At 38.4% G+C, this 15,494-nt stretch overlaps 1 protein-coding gene across 8 annotated transcripts in view; it reads left to right on the forward strand.

Moving 5' to 3' along the window:
* CPOX (coproporphyrinogen oxidase) overlaps nt 1-15,494 on the forward strand; it is a 60,932-nt gene that overhangs the window by 13,168 nt on the left and 32,270 nt on the right. For 6 of the 8 annotated variants that reach the window (XR_010384711.1, XR_010384700.1, XR_010384704.1 and 3 more), the window contains exon 8: nt 5,035-5,127. The exons of 1 other annotated variant lie outside the window; for it this stretch is intronic. The gene's annotated coding sequence lies outside the window, so the exon portion shown is untranslated. Of the gene's footprint in view, nt 1-5,004; nt 5,128-15,494 lie in introns of all 8 variants that reach the window. One more of the 8 variants, XR_010384703.1, reaches the window with a different exon arrangement.

Raw genomic sequence — 15,494 nt, forward strand, 5'->3', positions numbered from 1 at the left:
CACTGTGTAACTCCTTTCATGAAAACCTAGAAAAGTTAAAACCCTAGAAACAGAAGGCAGATCAGTGGTTGCCAGGGTCTGGGGCTGGGGAATTGACTGTGACGGAACAAAATACCTTGAGGTGGTAGAAGTGTCCTATGTATTGATTGTAGTGGGTACCAGACTGTATACATTTATCAGAACTCATGGAACTTGACACTTACGCACAATAAAATTCCATGGTTTTATGATTTATACTTCAACAAAGCTGGTTAAATGGGAAAAATAACCCAATGATCCCATAATACACACATGTGGGAACAAATGTTCAAATAAACTTCAATTTACCTTTTACAGAATAAGTCCCTATCATATAGTTTTGCCAGCCTATTTAGTCGTGTTTAGGGCTATTGGGGTCTGGACATTGGACTAAGAAGAAATTTCAAAACTTTTCTGTGCATATTGTTTTTCATACTCTTCAATAATCATGTCTTTTTCTTACAGATGAGACTATGGGGAAAAAATGACAGCATTGTGTAACTATTGGAAAATCATTCTGCTGTTATCCAAACTTAAATTTCTCTTCCAAATTTATATTGATGTCTGAGTCTACTAGAGGCACAGCGTACACCTCCAAATGCCTTGAACACGTGTATTGGTGGTCATAAGGCATGGAAATTTTGGGGGTGGGACATAAATGCTTTGGAGCAAATTTCTAACTACCACTTTATACCCATCACTGTTCTCTACTTACCCACCTATTCAACTGAGTAATTAATGAGATAAAAACTTCTGCTAAAGAGCACCAGAATAGAAGGCCAAATAATGTTTTTTTTTTTTTTAATGATTTATCCTTCCAGGAGTCTTTTGCTGTTAAAATTTATCAATGCTGGAATCATCTGCTGGTTTTTTACTTACATGTCTGTGGGAAGGCTAGGCTTAGCTTGGACTGTGGACCTAGTGCCTACAGGTGGCTCACAACACGCATTCTACCCATCAAGGCAGAGGCGGTTGCCTTCTGATCTAATCCCAGGGATTATGTAATGTCACTTCCTTCACATTCCATTGGTTACAAGTGAGTCATTAAGACCAGCTCCCAATTCAAAGAGAAGGAATTAGATCCCAGAGTTTCTCAATGGGAGGAGTGTCAAGGATTTGTGGTCATCATGAAAACCACCACGTAGCCTTTCACGACCAAAACCACAAAATAATTTGACTTTCTCTCCTTCATTGCTCAAATCAAATCCCATTGAGTCTACCTTTGAAGTGTTCCTTATTTCCTGCCTCTGCCCGCCACCCACTACTTAGGTCCCACATTCCCTCTCACCTGAATATTTGCAATTCCCTCCTTGCCTTTGGTCACTATGACCTCCATTCTCTCCCTTCAGAATTTCTTCCCCAAATCCCATTATTGTTGCCCTCCTCTAATATTCTAAGCATCCTCCCTTCTCCTACAGAAAACTTTCTGAATTAAGCCTGACTTTGAAAGCAATCTACCATTTGAACCCAAACCTCGCTTTTCAGCCTTATCTTCTCCTTCATTCCTCCCCTGCTCATCACTCACCGTTTTCCTGAACATTCCCTTAATTCTCTTCCATCTGACCTTTGCTCAGGTGGCTGCTTTCTCTGCTTGGAATCTCTTATCATCCCTCTCAGTGCATTTTACCTTTGGTATTGCTATCATCACAGTCTGGCTTCATAGTCATTCAGTGCACACTACACTTATTTCAAAATATTTAAGATGGGTCTTTTTCTCATTTATAAAGTCTGCTACCTTATGAATGACCTGTTAACCTTTGTATTCCAACATTGTTTTGCAATATTGTTTGACTTTCTATATAACTGTCTCATTCCTGGTCTGTGGAGACTGAGGTTCCCAGTATACATCTCTTAAGAGCCCATTTAGAAAAAATTTTAAGGATGTTTGTACTATCTCTGCCACAAGTATTAACTATGTGTCTGAAATCCTACATTTAAAAAAAGTTGGTCCTTCTTTCCAAAGACACACATGTGTAAGTTCCAATTTCACAGTAAACCTGTACTACCACATTTAAGTTAGGGAGCTTGGACATTTACAATATTGCTTCACTAAATACCTTTGTATTATAACCTGAATCCGAGTCATGGGTCATGCAACGTAAAACCTCACAGACTTGTTTCTGCAGGTGGTTTTATGCCAGATACACACCAGCATATACCAGCAGAGCAAGGTAATTAAACTGCATTCTGTCTTCCAATAAGTGTACTTGGTTTTGATTCTAGAAGTTAAACTCGTTAGTATTTTAAAGTATCCTTCACCTATTCCTGTTCACATTTCAAAACATGTTTGAACATAAAACTAGGCATAATCTAATCCATCATGGTTTCAATGAGTTGACAGTCACTTAGGAAAGCGAGCTGGTTTTGTGATCATCTAGAGATACAGCATTGACTCTCGTGGATGTATGTGCTTATGAAGTGGGTAGGGAGGTACCAAACTAAAGTTCACAATCAAGTTGTACCAGTCGAACACCTCTGTTACCTAGCAACAAATGAATAATGCATTTGTAAATGAAAATCTTCATAGTGATTTATCTATGCTTATTTGCGCTTAGTGCTGGTCAGCGTTGCTTCCATTTTCTGATTTGACGAGGCAGCCTGAGGCTTTTAGAATCCTCCATGCCTACTGCTTGCCATCTTTCTAACCCTGGGTATTACATGCAGAGTTTCAAACCAATTTATCGATTTATTACAATTCAGGTTATAGTTTAACTATTAAAAATAACTAATTTGGCAGATATCCTCAAAGAATATTTCTAATAATATGGATATTGTCAACTGAAAAAAATGCACAACCTGAAAGTTGAGAATTATGTTTTATTAGTGACCTTACTGAGAATTATAGCCAGGACAGCAGCCTCTCAGATTGCTCTAGGGAACAGTCCCAAAGAAGTAGGGGAGGAGCTAGGATATATGGGAGTTTTCGCTAAAAAAAAAAAACCAAACCAAAACAAACAAACAAAAACCCCCTAAAAAACCATGTAGTTAAACATCAAAAGATTACTGCCAATCACAAAAAAACCCCAGACATCTCAAGTTAATAATTTTAGTGTCTTTCTTTGTATGGGAAAATGCAAAGGGCTTTGAAATTACTCCTTTGATATGTATCTGAACTATGTAAAGCCAGTGTCCTGTTTTTCTCTATCCTGAATCCCCTCAGGGTGCACTATTGGGGGCAACTGCAGTGGCTGATGGCATCCTTTGTTTACTGATAAGCCAGGCAACATTCTTTGTCTACAATATCAATACCCATTAACTATTGCTGCAAGTAATTTTTAGTTCTTTAATGTGTCCTTGATCTTACATGCTATTCAACAAGAGAGTGGTCCTTAAAAATAATGTGAATGGTTCTATGGAACAAAGAACAAGCACCTGCTTTTCATCTTTACCTCTCCCACTGTTTTAGTTATGTGAGGGAGATGTCGTATCTCTCCTGCAGTAGCAGAAGATAGTGTTCTCAGCTCTAGCTGAGCAGAGACAAGCAATCCCTGCTGTGCCCTATCAGACAAAATTCCTGACTCACAGAATCTGTGAGCATAATAGAATGGCTGCCCTTTTATGTCACTAAATTTAGAGTGGCTAGTTAAATAGCAGTGGATGACTGGAACAGGTTGGATGCCATTAAACAAATAAGGAGAGTGGATTTGATGAGCTTGCCATGCCTGCAAGGTATCTGTACCAGTATTTGGAGATGTGAGTGTAGAGCTCAGCTAGAAACGTGTATTTGCCGACTGTTTTTGTGAAGGTGAGAATTGGAGAAGTAGGTGAGCCGTTTGAGGAAGTGTGTGCAGTGTAATAAGGGAGAGTCAAAGATTGAACTGAGGGTGGAGAAATGGGCAGGGAAAGAAAGAGGTGTTGGGAAGGGTCCTGAGAGCAGCTCACTGAACCATTGGAGTAGGGAGGAAAGGAATCAAAAGGGACAACTTGGGTGTGATTGTGTTGCTGGAGAATAGATTCTTGCCTTGCACAGGACACAATTCAAGAGCGAGGCTGAGAATGCAAGAGAGAGAGTGACCACAGAGGAGGGGAGTTGTTGGTTTTAATGGGCTCGGTAATTTCATACGCTAGTGAGTAGGAGAATTAATCTAACTACTTTGGGCCCCTGCCCTCTTTCTGGCCGTTTATGGTCAACCTAGGAACTGTCATGGCACCTGTGGGTGTGCCATGAGGCTCAAGGTCTACTAGAATTCGAATTTTCCACCATCTTGGTTCTAACCAGTTTGTCCTGTTCTCAATTGCTGTGTCATTCCTTCAGTGGTGGTGTCCTGCCCCTTTCCCTCCTGTCTCAGTTGTAATCAGGGTTAAAACATTAACTATGTGTCCACATATAAGAGGATCTATTAAAATAGCACACGCTCCAAGTAACATGTTTGATAAATCAGGAATTAAATTCAGATTTTTAGAAATGATCCTAGTCGATAAATTACCAAGGTCTTCTTAGGTACTGAAATTTAGGTCATAAAGTTATTTCCATTGACATGTCAGGTAGTGTTTCCAGTTTCTCAAGTTGTGTTTAAATATGAAATGCTTTGAAGAGCCAGTAGGTGGAGCCCATTTGCTCCAGTATATCATGAGAGTTTTGTTTTGCTGGATGGTGGGTGGGGAGGAGGAGAAACTGAAGAGAAGGAGGAAGAGAAGACAGAGATGGGGACAGTGAGAGAGAGGCAGAGAACAGGACAGCAAAAGAGGAGAAGGAGGCAGGAAAGGAGAGAAGATGAGAGAGAAAGGAGAGCTCTCCTCACTGAACCATGGAATTGTTGGAGAAATTATCTAAAGGAGTTATTACATATTTATTCAAGCAGTGATGTTTATATCTCATCAGATGGCTCCATGGTGTTTCATTTCTGTCTTGATTACAGAGACAGTCTGAAGTTGGAAATGTCTGTCATCCCAGTAATGTTGAATGTGTAAAGTACAGTGTGCACCTTGAGTTCCTAGAACTGTGAATTGCCTGAAATCATGAGAAAATGTGTGCATTTTTCTTAGAGTCTGTATTGCTAATTTCACCCTCAAAAGGATGCATGATCCTGAAAAGGCTGAGGACCACTCATCTAAATTGGGAGGGTGTCTATACCCCAGGGCGTGCAAGAGATATTTCAGTGAGGAAAGGTAAGAAAACATTTTTATCCTTTCAAAAGTTCTATTTTTGTTTGTAATTTAATTATTTGTTCATAATAAATTAGTACATTAATGTGTATATTTAATTCACAAATAAGCAAGGATATTTGGGGGAGTGTGAAATTAGTGACATAGGATCAAAAAAATTCAAAATTTGCTTGTACAAATACAAATACATGTTTATGCTTTTAAGGACTAAAAATGCAATTGGAAAAATCAGAACACAGAATATCTTGATAAAGTAAAGAAAGAAAACATAAGAACACTTAAGTTTGTCTTACCTCTGGCTGGAGTCACAGGGGAGGAAATGGAAATATGCTAATTTCTTATTGGTTTTAGAGGGAACTAATGGATGCTGTCTAAAGAAAGGGAGAACTAAGATGTTGAATAAAGATGTAATAATAGAGGTATTCAGTAGATAAAAAATATAAACCAGAATTATCCACAAAAAACACAAACATAGAGTGAAAAAAAAAGCAACCTGTAGAATAATACATATGACATGATTCCATTTGTGTAAAATTCAAAAGATGCAGAGCTAGGCCATAGACTGTTTTTAGGTGATAAAACTCTGATGAAAAACCAAGGACAAATCCAGGTTCTGGGGAGAAGGGTCGAGGCAGGGCTTCCAGAGGGCTTCACACTAAGCAGTGTCCTATTTCTTGAACTGGATTCTTTTACACAAGGGACCATTTCAGTATTTCAATATATTTCTTAATAGCCTCATATTTTCTAAATATTAATATATTAAATATTTAATTATATATTTTAAACTAGGGGCAGAAAAATTCTTTTAAATTCTGATAGCAACATGTACCTACCTTCCTGGATTTTCTTTTTGGCATCCTGATATGTGTTTCTTTAAAACCAAGTATTTTTCCCCTAAATTTAAATTCATGCTGTACTTTGTGGCAATTTTAGAAAATACAAGTATCAAGAAGGAAATAATCATCACATTTTATACCACCGTTCAGAAATAACCACAACCTCTCAATATGTTGGTGTATTGCTAGCTATTTCATGCATATTTGAATTTAGTTAAATCATACTGTGTGTACAATTTTGTCTCCTAATTTCCCCCCTTAACTTTATATCTTAAGTACTTCCCTCTGTTATTTAAAACCTTCAGAGGCAGAGGACAGGCTGGCACTGAAAATAGGGGTTTTCTTGAAAAGTGAGCCACTGACTACTGCCTACCCCTTTCCTTCAGGGGAATTTGGCCTCCAGCTGGGCAGGAGATTCCAGGGCTCTTTTCCAGAAAACAATTTTATAGAATAGTTCTAGAGGGAAAAAAAACCCAAACAAAAACAAAATCTTTACCCTGGGAGGGAGCTTTGATATTTTCACCTCACAATGATTAGCTCTTTCTTTTACCCACCTCTCATCACCACCTGCACTACCCCATCCCTCAGTCAAATTTTTAGTGCCTCTTTAAGGGCATGGATCATCAGAGATTTGAGGGAAATCTCCAAATATCTGAGAAGAGAGAGAGAGAAGCAAAGACAATAGACAGACCTCTAGTTATTTAGTAATGTAGAGGTAAACAAAAGATAAATCTAGAAGACTTAAAAGTTGTTGATTTTGGAGAGCAGGACTAGGGTTGTATACCCATGGGACGGAGAATTGCTGTTTCTCATTTTAAGCCTTTGATTTTGTTTTTAACTGCTGGCATTTATTAGATTAATTTTAAAAAATTTAAAAGTAAAAGTCATGAATTTTTTTAAGATCTCAAAAATTCTTTTTAAGATCTCAAAACACTGTTTTCATTATATATACTTTCCTATCAGATAGGTGTTTTTTATCAGAAAGAACTTTCCATTGATTTTTTTTTTAATCATGAGTTGCCATCACCTTATCAGTGTTTTAAAGAACTCTTCCTGTTTTTAACCTCATGTTAAGATTTATTAAATTCATGTTATCTTCTAACTAGTTTAAGGGATCAATATAGTCATAGAAAAGAATTACTTAATAGGTTCTAATAATTCTTCAAGATTCATAGAACTTTCAGTGTGGCACTAAAGTTTCTTTTCTATCTGTGCTGGTAAGTAAAATTAATATTCATAAAATTCAAACTACAGTTACAGATTTCATACATGTCAAGGCATATGGGGAAGGTATTTCAGAGGTGGAGTGCTGGACAGTGTCTCAGATGTGTGACCTCTTTAAAGTTTCTGCTTGGGAGATTATAAGTTATACTGAAATCAATGACCATCTAACGACTTGACCACTGTTTCTGGGGTTATGTTCTCTAAACATAGCAGCCCTCTGGCTCAACCACAAAAGCATCTCATGAGTTATAGAGGAACTTAAGCATAGTTGTGTTTGTAAAGAAAGAAACCTAAAAAAAAAAAACAAACATATTCTGGTTTTTATAGCTCTACTTAGTTTTCTTCAGATTCTATTCTAATGACAACTTGAAGGGCTGAAGCTACCAGTGGTTGAAAACCTCAACATGGTTTCCTTGGCAATCAATAGAATACAAATAGAAATGAAAGTTACCCAGTGAAAGAACAAAACCCCACAACTCCTCACCGCTCCCCCTTGATCCCCTCCAAATTGGAGGAAGTTCAGCTGAAGGAATGAGCCAGCCTGGGGCTTGGAAGAAAATATCTGGCCTCCCTGGACTGACGATCACACAATCCTTGTGCTGCCCCTACAGCGTCATTAATTCCTGGTGGGGTTGGTGAGATACAACACAGGAGAGCAAGGAGACTGACTGAAGGACACTTTCTGTTTGGGAAAAACTAGTTCCTAGATGAAGGATGCTTCTTCATGAAGTCTGTGGGCTTTCTCTCAGAGTTGTTACATGGTTTGGTTTCTCACCGGCCAGGTTCTCATGTGGGCAGGTGGGTGGAGCCCTCTCACTCCTGCTCTATTTTTGTGGTGTGACATTCTGAGTTCACTGTTGTTTGTTCCTCATTATTTTTTAGTGTCTCGTAATAATCGGAGATAAAGTCAGAAATGCCCTAAGCTCCTCTTTTTGACATAGCATGAAATTTTACCTGGATTTTTATTAATTTGGAGTTAGAAGCATACACATTTTGAAAAGCATATGTACATAGATAGCATAGGATCGTGTTTGCATTAACTATGTGTTGTATCCTTGAACCCTTTAATTTTCTTCCACCAGAAAATATTTTTAATTTGACAATTTTCACAAAAATTTAAGTAGGCATACTAACACCAAACTCATTTTCCATTTTGTAACTCACCTTTTTTTTTTAAGAGAGTTTTTGGTTCTTGCTTACATCTCTGTGGTTTGATGTTTTATCCTTTGGATTAACTTCAATACTTTCTCTTCTGTTACTAAGATACTTTCACACACAATTGGACTTCTGTCTCTCCTCATGATTTTCTTCTTAGGTTTGGATAATTCATATGTTCCTTCCTTTTATGTAGAAATCTAAATCTAGCTTTAAATAATTGCTTCAAATAAAGAGAATCTATTTATTTATACTTCTAACTTATCCTGAAAAGGAATTAAGGTGATTTATAATAACACATAAAATATATTAGGATGTATTCAATTAAAAGTAAGAAAAGTTGGCAAGAGGAAAGTAATGTTGGAAAATTAAGAAGCCAGGAGTGAGATCAGTACCGAAGTACCTTGCCAAATGGAGCCACAGTATGGCTTGGTGCTCTATCGCTGGTTTTTGTTCACCAGCTTCAGGTCCCTTTCTTGAAGCCTGAGGACTACAACCCGCCTGTATTAGTCAGGGTTCTCCAGAGAAACTGATCCTATAGGAGATATATGTCTATCTCAAGAGATTTATTTGAATGAATTGGCTCATGCAAGTATGGAGGCTGCCAAGTCTCATCCTAAGCAGTTCAGGTTCTAAGGCCATCAGTCTGGAGGCCTAGGGAAGAGCCAGTGCTGTCATACAAGTCCACGTGAAGGCTGTCTGCTGGCAGAATTTCCTCTTGCTCCAGAAGCTCAGTCTTTTATCCTGTTCAGCCCTTCAGTTGATTGGAAGAGGCCCACCCACATTATGGAGAGCAATCTGCTTTACTCACTTAAATGTTAGTCTCCATGAAAAACACCCTCCTGGAAATACCCAGAATAATGTTTGACTACGTATCTGGGCACCGTGACCCAGCCAAGTTGACATAAATTAACCATCACACCACTGACGCCTGCTCCTTGCCTTTACCAACCACTTGACGTTTTTCGTGTGTGCATCCCCCCTTCCGTTTCCCCTAATCCAGGAAGATTCTCTGTATCTTTTTTCTCACTCCATACACTAAAGAGACTCAGAATTCCAAAGGGGTCATCAGGCCATGAGTCCATGTTTCCCAGGACTGGGTGAAGCAACTCTCCTCTCAGGTGGCCGGCAACTGCCTCTGAGTCAGCCCCTCGGCTATCCTGGGCTTCCTGCTAACCTCTCCTCCAACAGTCCAGCCTCCAAGCTCTTGGTAAAAATTCCTTACATTGTTGCAGGCCTGTCATGAGCCACCATTTCTGCTAAAGGGTTTCACAGTAGGAAGTAGCTTTGCTGACACATTTTCTGGGGCTATGAAGCCAGCACACAGGCCTGGGGCTTTAACAATTTACCTAATCCCCAGTGACGATGAAGCAATAGGACAGTTCCTGGGAAAGTTTCCCAGGACCTAGCAGTCCAGTACGTCTCTGTGACTAGAGGGGAGTCGTGCTCCTTTCGTCCAGCTCTTGCTCCCCTGAAGAACAGAGCCCAGACCAGAGTCGGGGGTGTGGGAATTAGTTGCCGTCCCTGGGAGGCTTCTGAGTCTTGTGAGGAGAAACAAAAACAAAAATGAAATAAGACAAATAAGTGACAACACAAAAACATTTATCGACGGAGACTCATACAAAGTCTGTATCGTTCCCCCTTTTCCTTTTTTAACCAGCTACCAGAGGACCCTTCAATGCATAACGACCATTTCTGAAACCGTTGATAATATTCCCGTACGATCTGAGCCCAGATCTCAGACCAGTCACAGCTGTGTGATCTAGGGAAAGTCACACCGACTCTACTCTCAAGTTACCACATCTGTAAAACAGAATGAGTAATGTGTTCCTTTCAAAATTACTGTGAGAGGTAGCTGAGATAATGCATGGGAAAGAGTTCTGTAAACTGTTCAGTGTATCCAAACGTCACCTATTTAGTAAATCAGTTAAAGCCATACTGAAGACATTAAAACAATTGATTAGATATATCATAAATGGAAAACTAGATAAATAATTAGTTATCACTTTAGAAGTAGGAAGAGGAGTAGATGAGATTAGTCAGGAAGAAGAGTTTAGTCATTTGCATGCTCACGCGCTCCCCTTCACAGTGGAAAATATAAACATGCTGTGTGTTTACATTGTATAAGATAGAAGTGTCAGTAAATTGCTTTTCACTTTCTCTGGTCAACATCAAAAACAAAATTTTAAAGCTAAGAAATTTGAGTAATCTGATAGAGGAATTTTTCTGGAAAAGAGAAAATTCAGTGATAGATATTTACACATATACCAAAATATTAAACATTCTTTTATATGTAGGTATGTTTTATTTGTCAAGGAAATAACACGTTACTCTGTGTATTTTCATTGTTTTATATATCATTGTTTCCCACCTATTGTTTAACTTTTTGATTCTCTTACTATTTTTTTCCCCCTTTGTGGTCAATTGTGCTTCACAGACCACCTCAGATTAGCTGAGAATGTCATACTCGTGAGAGCATCTGAAAGCCATGCCACATCAAAGGTGGGCAGAAGAATTCGTTTCTGGCTCTTCTCTCCTCACCTTGAGAGTCTGCCCCAGTGGCCCCTACCACTCCCACCCATAACCATCTCACTCCACTTTGAACCCCAGCATATTTCATATCTGTAACTCTCATCTGCTTCTCATGTACCACTAGGTAACATTATTTATCTCTTTGTAAGCTCAGATTTATGCTCAAATGCTCCATTTCCCCTCACACTAGCTAATACTAGTAGGGGTTTTACTACATGCCAGGCACTGTTGTAAAATTGCATGAGTTAACTTATTCAGTATTTGAAAGGATCCTATGAGAGAGGTGCTATTATGTCCATTGCATATGTGAGAAAAAAGGCAGGGTAGATAGATGACATATTTGCTCAACACCCCAGAGCCAACTGTCCAGCCTCAAGTGGTTTGGCTTCGAAGCTGTAATGGGAACCACTGAGTTACAGAAGCTCGTAGGTGCCAAGACCTTGCCTCCCAGCATCTTACCATGATTTGCATTCAGTAAGGGATGGTAAGGTCTTGTGGTTGTTGCTCTGTGAAAACAAATCCTGTTGTTATGAACAAAATAAGGAAACAAGGACTAGAGAACTTATGAATGCTATTTTTATGGTTTTCTCCTTTTTTTTCTCATATTAAATTAAAATTTTTAGATTAAGCTAGTTTGTACTGAGTTCAAAATCAAGGAATGTTAATGGTATCGAGGGTTTTCTGGCACTGATTCTTTTTTCTTAGTGTCAGCCTGTGGTTTGGTGACATAACTATAGAAACATGGATAGAAACTCCCTATTATGTGACAAACCACTTCCTGTGTCTGTTTATTCATTTATCTGCAGTGTCTTAGCTAAACCCTTCTCCACTTGTAGGGCCCTATAATGGCAGCTGTATCTCACTATGTGGATCTTAAAACATTGCAGAGTGCTGAAGAACATGTATTTGGTACCTAGGTTTCAAGGCTAGAATTTTATGTAAATCCTGTGTACATAGCATGGTAGGAAGGATTACCTGTGCTAATCTATGTAAAGCAGTGTCACACCCATAATAGGCACTTTTTAAGTGTTTACTATTGTTTTTAAAACCCCACAATCTCAGGATATATATTTAATCCAGCCTTGTGCAATCAGAAGCTTTAACTCAGTTCAATGTGAAGGATAACAAAGGGAAGCTTCTATTCTCATAGGAACATCAGAACTTTGATTTGAAAGGGAACCCAATGGTAAGCTGCTCCCATTTCTCTGTACTATACCTAACAGGTAATTACGTTTCTGCTTGAATATGCCCAGTGATGGGGAGCTTACTACTTCTCAGGAAAGTTCATTCCCTGATTGAATAGTTTAATTCTGAATAAGCTTATACTTTTTATTGAACAGAGAACTAACCTTCTATAAATTCTACTCATTGGTTCCAAGGATGGGTCATCTAAGCAGCGGTCTTCCATTTCCTTGGACAGAACTGCTTCATGAATTCTTAATATCTTTGATTCAATTTTAATTTTTTCAAAAGTACATTTTTGAATTATTTGCCAAAACTGAAATTCCAAAGAAAAGTGTGCAACATCCTTGGGAAGACTGCTTAGCTTCTCCAATTCTCAGCTTTTTAATCTGTAAAATGGATATAATTAGTAAGTGAATAATAAGCAGTTAATAAATGTTAGCTACATCTTTATAATTATTATCATTGTATTATTAGCATTTGATACAAGCTGTTAGGAGGCTTCTTTAAAACTCTGTAACTGGGGGCAGGGTATAGCTCAGTGGTAGAGTACATGCTGGGCATGCATGAGGTCCTGGGTTCAATCCCCAGTACCTCCATTACAAAAATTAGTAAATTAATAAATCTAATTACCTCCCTTCCTTCAAAAAATAAATAAAATAAAAATAAGGTAAATAAATCTATTTTAAAAACTTAAAAAAAATGGTAAGCATGCAAACTAACAGAAAATAAAGTTGAAAACAAAACAAAAAAATTTAAAGAAAATCCTATTACTCTGTTTTGCTCATGCTTGCTATAGACAATTCTCAGCCATCCTCTTCCTCACCCTGGTAGAGAACTTATTCCAAGGTTCAAACCCAAAACTTGGCCTTGTAATAAACTGAGCATGGGCTTCCTGGGTCTCCATCCCCTTCAAGATAATCCATCAGGAGAGATGAGTCAACTCCCAGCAGCTACAGTCCCTGAAGATCTTCCAGGACAGGTGTTCACATGGTAGCGGATGCTTTGGAAATCCACTGGAGCTGAGTTTTGCTAACATCAAGGTGCTGAGTTTTGCTAACATCAAGGTTTCCACGTTGTGTGACCTGGTGAAACTGCTACCCACTGCAAACCCCGCCATTCCTGCACATCCCAGCTGCCAGACCCTCCAAAGTACCCTGTGGCCTTAGAATAGGGAGAAATCCACCACAGCTGATTTCTACTTTGGGGATAATTCCCATTTCATGTTAATCCAGCTCTGCAGAGGCTGGAGACTTGGACACTAGGGAGACTGGTACTCCATCCTCAATTCAGAAGACCATCTTCTCTTCCTTCTGCTTACTCACTTAGCTCCTCCGAGTAAGGAGCTAGATCTGGAAATCGGTCTGAGCTTGACTAAAATGATATCCCCTTTTGTCTATCTGTGCTGTACATATCTGTGGAGCATATTGTTAACTAGTTTTAAAAATTGTAAATGTGTGTGCATAGTAACATTTTTTCAAACATTTCTAGTATAAGTGTAGAGCATAAAATAAAGTTATGTATCCCTAACTACTATCACCCCCAATTCCACTGCCCACTGATAGATCTTATAAATGGTTGCACAGATTTCATGCTCTTATGCATGTAATTATGCATATATGCCTATTTTTATAAGAATACTGAGGGACTCATTATAACATATAAATATATGCTTCATGCACTTTATATTTTGGGCATTTTTCCATAGCAGCCCTTATAGGTTGTTTCTTTCTTTTAATAGTCTTACAACATTAAGTTAAAAAATCTTTTAACCAGTACTTTATTAATGAATATTGAGATTCCTTTTTTTTTCCTTTTTATTCCAAACTGTCATAACTAGCCTTAGAAGATGGTCTCCAGTGAGCCTCATCTCGTGGTATTCATGCCCTTGTGTATTCACTTCCCTCACTGAACTGGGCTGACTTGTATAACACAGATAGTGTGGAAATGGCTTCCAGGACTAGGTCATAAAAAGCATTGTGGCTTCTGCTTACTCTCTTTTGGATCATTCACTCTGGTGAAACCTGGTTGTTATGGGGACACCCTAACAGTTCTACTGAAAAGTCTGTGGGATGAGGAACTGAGGCCTCCTGTAACTTGTCAGCCACGAGAGTGAGTCACATTGGAACTGGATCATCCAGCCCCAGTCAGACCTTCAGATGACCGCAGCCTCCACCCACACCTTGACTACAACCTCATGAGATACCCACCCAGCTAAGCTGCTCTCCAGCTCCTAGGACATCAAAACTACATGAGATAATAGTGTTTATTATGATATTGAGCTTTTTGTGGGTAATTCTCATGTAGCAGTGATAACTATTACCCAAACAGTGCCACAACAGTCATCCATGTCTGCTCACTTTTGTGCATCTAGGAAAGTCTGTAAAATAAATTCCTAGGAGTAGAATTACTGAGTTGAAACAGATGTGAATTTTCAATTTCACTTAATTGTGTCAAATTTAACAATATCCCACAGGAATGAATAGGCTTCCCCACACCTTGCCCTCATCATCACAGCCCACCCTCAACTTTTACCATTTTATAGGCTTAATTTTTTTTCAATTTGAATTTCTTAGTTAGGCATGAGATTGAGCATTTTTTCATATATTTATTGGCCAGGTATATTCATACTTCTGTTAACTGTCAGTTAATGTCTTTCACTCACCTTTATATTGAATTGCTCATCTTTTCCCTATTAACTTGTTAGAGCTCTTTGTATAATAAGAACATTAGCCCTGCTTTATGTGTGTACATATTTTGACACTTTAATTTTAACATTACTTACAGAGATTTTTTGGAGTAGAAGATTTTTACTTTTTGTAGGAAGATGTATCTTTAAAACAGTATTTTGGATTTTTAGAAAAAGTTTACCACCTTTAAAGAAAGTTATTAAAAGAAAAATGCTCATATTATCTTCTGGTTCATATCTTACATTTTTTTTTTCTTACCGATGTGGTGACTGGAAAATTGAATCTCAAAACACAGAAATGAAAACAAAAGCCCTAATTTGTAGTATTTGCAAATTTCTGAGGTGTAAACACTCTTACCATGCCCAATTACAAGCTCTCAGTGCAACCTCTCTGAGCACAGAGTTAGCTAGGAAGAGACGTGCACAATTGCCTCTTGCCAGCTGGTAAATGCCAGCCTAGCACACCGCTGCACCAGAAATGTATTTTGACATAAAGAATGAGAAAAATCCAGCTTCTTTTTCCCATATGGCTTTTTTTCCCCCAAATGGAAAATTCATTTTTTTTTTTTCTGTACTGAAGTGCTCAGCTTGATCATATTCTCCTGGACACATTTGGGTCTATTTCTGTATCCTGTAGTCTCTTTCATTGATTAGCTATTCCAGCCCACAAACAGTTTAATTACTAGCATTTTATAATCTTTTATACCTGACGAGACTAGTCCTTTTAGTCTTCTTTTCCAGAGTTTTCCCTG

This window comes from Camelus dromedarius, chromosome 2 (genome assembly GCF_036321535.1).
Source record: "Camelus dromedarius isolate mCamDro1 chromosome 2, mCamDro1.pat, whole genome shotgun sequence".
Lineage (NCBI taxonomy): Eukaryota > Metazoa > Chordata > Mammalia > Artiodactyla > Camelidae > Camelus > Camelus dromedarius.